The 4264-nt window shown below is 42.2% G+C and overlaps 1 pseudogene; it reads left to right on the top strand.

Annotated features, from left to right (window-relative positions):
- The first annotated feature begins 2499 nt into the window (after positions 1 to 2499).
- LOC105805108 lies at positions 2500 to 4055 on the top strand (annotated as a pseudogene).
- Positions 4056 to 4264: the final 209 nt, after the last annotated feature.

The raw sequence follows: 4264 nt of genomic DNA, 5'->3' as shown, positions 1-4264 counted from the left end.
CACAGAGAGAGTCCCTGTCAAAAAAAGAAAGAAAAAGAAAAAGGGGAAGGAAGGAAGGAAGGGAGAAAGGAAGAAAGGGAGGGAGGGAGGGAGGAATGAATTACTCAACTTCCAGAACAGCTCTTCACTCCCTAAACCCAGAAAACGATTCCACAGAGCAAGCTTTCCTGACCCCGCCACGCACTACCCCCCCCCGCCCCGCCCCCGTCAGAGTGTCCTCTTGATGCCTTGTCATTAAATTCCAGGGGTTTCAGCCAATACCAAAACAAAATTACAGGTAAAAACCTTCACCTCTCTCAAACAGAATTTATCTCAAAACACTTTTGCCCTCAATCCTTAGAGCCCAAAGAGCATAATTTTTTAAATTCTCTTATCGATGCCCTTTTAATTATTATTCCCAGGATGGGGGGGGAAATCAACCACAATCGACCCACCTCTCACCTTGTCTCTTTATTTTTCCTTTTGTTCCACTCGAATCTCGTGGCTTTTTTCTCATGTTAGCCCATTCTGCGTGCTCACCGTGAGGTGGTATTCCCATCTGCATGTGACACAGTGTGTCATTGTCCAACGCCACCTACATCAGCCTACTCTGGGGAAAGAAGAGCTTTTACTATAGATACAAAAAATAAATCTGTTCAGATTGCCCACTTTAATCACTTGGTTAAGTATGGTGCAATGAGCGACAATACATTTTTTTATTCTCACTAGGGACAGAACGATGTGTAATTAGGCATTTAAAAGTGACTGTTAACTTATACAGATCTCATCACAAATGGTTTTTCAACCAGCTCAGTGATCTGAAACACCAATTAGTTTCAATTCACACTTATTATCTGTCCCTCATTAAAGCATTTAGTTCAGAATCTAAATTCCTTTCTATTCAAGATCGTTGATGTTTCACTTTGGGTAGGAGGAATTTTTTGGTTTTGTCCTTCTAAAAAGGCAGTCTGCAAGATGTCTTCCTACACATCTTTTTTGATTATACAAGCACGCACAGTTTCTTTTCTTGAAAATACCCTTTGTTGGTACCGTTGTTCTTAAGTACTATTTATTCCACCAGAGCTTTCCCGGAAGGCTCTGATGATTTCTTTATGATGCCGCTGGTCCTGCGCACATTAGCAGCTGCATGGGTCGCAAACCTGCTGCTCGCAGGCCGATCTCTGCAACGCGTGGTCTCTCTGGATACCCTTCTCTCAGCTGGAGTCGGGTCCACAGCTGGCCCTCCTGCAAGGGCCTATGGACCCCAAATCCATGTGGTTTGCTCACTTCGAAGTCCAGCTGTAGGACACCAGAAGTACATAGAAAGATCATGGAAAGAGTATTGCAGCGGTCCCCAACCTTTTTGGCACCAGGGACCGGTTTCATGGAAGATAATTTTTCCACGGACCGTGGGCTGGGGGGATGGTCTCGGGATGATTCAAGTGCATTACTTCTACTGTGTAGTCAAACCTATCTGCTAACGATAATCTGTATTTGCAACCGCTCCCCAGCGCTAGCATCACCACCTCAGCTCCACCTCAGATCATCAGGCATTAGATTCTCATAAGGAGCGCGCAACCCAGATCCCTCGCATGCGCAGTTTACGGTAGGGTTCGTGTTCCTATGAGACTCTAATGCCGCTGCTGATCTGACAGGAGGCGTAGCTTAGGGAGGATGCCAGCGATGACAGGGAGCCGCTGTAAATACAGATGAAGCTTTGCTCACTTAGCTTGTAGCTACTCACCTCCTGCTGTGCAACCCAGTTCCTAACACGCCATGGAGTGGTACCAGTCCGTGGCCCGAGGGTTGGCTTCCACAGGAAGGTCAAGGTCAAGGTTCTCCAGAGAAACAGAGGTAATAGGAGACAGAGATGGGAGGGGGAGAGAGAGAGAGAGAGAGAGAGAGAGAGAGAGAGAGAGAGAGAAAGAGAACTTTCAGGGAATTGGCTCACATGATTATAGAAGTGACAAGTCCAAAGTCTGCAGATCAGGCCAGCAGGCTGGAAATTCAGGGGAGAGTTAGTAGTGCAGCCTTGAGTCCAAATTCTGTAGGGCAGCAAGCTGGAAGATCATGCAGGGCTTCTGTGCTGGCAACGTGAGGAGAATTTTTTCTTTTTCAGGAAAACTCCAGTCTTTTCTCTCAAGGCCTTCACTAATTGCATGAGGCCCACCCACACTAGGGAGGGTCATCTGCTTTACTAAAAGTCTACTGATTAAAATGTTAATCTCATCTGAAAAATACCTTCACGGCAGTGTCCAGACTTACATTTCCCCAAACAGCTGGGCACCATAGCCTCACCAAGTTGATACATAAAATTGACTATGATCCGAGGAGAATGCAGACTGAAATTTGAATGACAGCTCTGCCTCATACTTATCCTGAGACCTTCCTTGGTTCCTCATCTGTAACATGGTTCCCCAGATTGTGTAAATGAGAATAAATATGCCTTTGGAATATTTCAAGGATGAGGAGCATTTGGTTAATAATGTTGGATTTCCTCTTACTGACTTGCCACTGATAATGTGCGAAAAGGATGTAAGTCGTTCTTTGAGGCAATCACATTTAAATTGATAATTTTCCAGCTAGTAATATTTTGCTGTAGTCAAACAAATACCACCTGGCAATAAGGTTCAGGTAGCTTTCAGCTGATCTGGAGGAAGCTTTGGTCTTGAAGGTCTGTATGGGAATTACCTGGTAAACTCATTGAGTTAAGTTAGACCATTCAAAAGCAAGCAAGATTGTGTTGTCTCAGAAAGATAATTTATTAATGCACAATGGAAATAGGGCTGTGTAGTGTGAACAATAGTATAGTAGAAATCACGTACCCTAGTTGTGTGACACTGAATCAGTCACTTGATGTCTCTTGACCTCAATTTCCTTTCTAGAAGATAGGAAATTTGGACAAATTAGACTTTAATGTTCCTTCCAATTTCAAATGGGAATCTATTAGGATTCATATTTTCTTCCTGAATGGTTTATATTCATTAAGAAGTATGTGATACTAGTTAAGTCAAATGTTTTAAGCCTTTAAGCCTATTAAGGTAGAAAGGTAATCTGAAACTGCAAGAGTACAAAAGTCTATTTTACTGGGTTCCAGGTCACATAGCGTAGAACTATTTATATTAGATACTGCAATGAAATCAGTTAAGAGTTGTATTTTTATATTATCTCTTCCAACTTTTTATTCTCAAAAGATCTTACAACTAAATCTTCCTTTAGCCAATTTGGTATCAGCTATTTCTCTTTGACAGTATCTAGGGTGATATTTATTAGACCTGTTCTTTCTACAGTTTAATACTTCTCAGTGAAATACTCTACTTTTAGGGATTAATGGTCCATGTTATTAGACCTTTTTGATCAGTTTAGATCCTTCTCACTATTTTTTACTGCTCAATCTTTGCTCCAAACTATAAGGTTCATTAGAGGATAACAGTTAATACAGGACTATTTTCAGGACAAAATTCAATAGTGATACATACCTTATAAAAGGAGCAACAAATGTTTGTTAAGGGGATAAATAAGTCAATTAATGCAGAGTGATGAGGAAATGCTCCAAGGACTTCACATCTTATGATTCATTGCTGTGTGCCCCATAGTGGTATAGGGCCTTACGTACATACAAGGTATAAAAGCAATAGGTTGAAAAGATTAGCTCTTTCGAGTCCTCACTTTCAAGACGAAAAAGAAAAGAAGGAACAACGGTCATGCCAAAAAGAGCCGTATCTTTGTGCAGCCTATTCCCTGCATAAATTGCACCCAATGAGTGCCTAAAGACAAGGCTATAGAGAAGTTCATCATTTGGAACGTAGTGGAGGCAGCAGGTGTCAGGGACATTTCCAAAGGGAGTGTCTTTGATGCCTATGTGCTTCCCAAGCTGTATGTGAAGCTACATTACCACGTGAGTTGTGCCACTCACAGCAAGGTGGTCAGGAATCATTCTTGGGGAGCCCGCAAGGACCTGACAACCCCACCTGGATTTAGACCCATGGGTGCCGCCCCACATCCTCCACCAAAGCCCATGTAAGGAGTTGAGTCCTTGAAGACTGAAGAAAAACTATCCTTTGGAAAAAAATAAAATGGAAATGATACTTTTCAAAAAAGAATTAGAGAAGATATATGTAAGAAAAGAAAAAAGTATCAACATATTGGCTACTCAGCCTTATACTCAGCCTTACCTCCATAATTCTCTCACCCCATCTAACAGTTATTCAGCAAACACTGCTTAAGTTTCTGCTGTATGCCACTGAGAATACAGCAGGGAGCAAAACAGGAAGGATCTCTGCCT

This window comes from Propithecus coquereli, unplaced genomic scaffold (assembly GCF_000956105.1).
Source record: "Propithecus coquereli isolate 6110/MARCELLA unplaced genomic scaffold, Pcoq_1.0 Scaffold125, whole genome shotgun sequence".
Taxonomy (NCBI): Eukaryota; Metazoa; Chordata; class Mammalia; order Primates; family Indriidae; genus Propithecus; species Propithecus coquereli.
The sequence above is the reverse complement of the archived record's forward strand: the minus strand, read 5'-3'. Positions and strand labels throughout refer to the sequence as shown.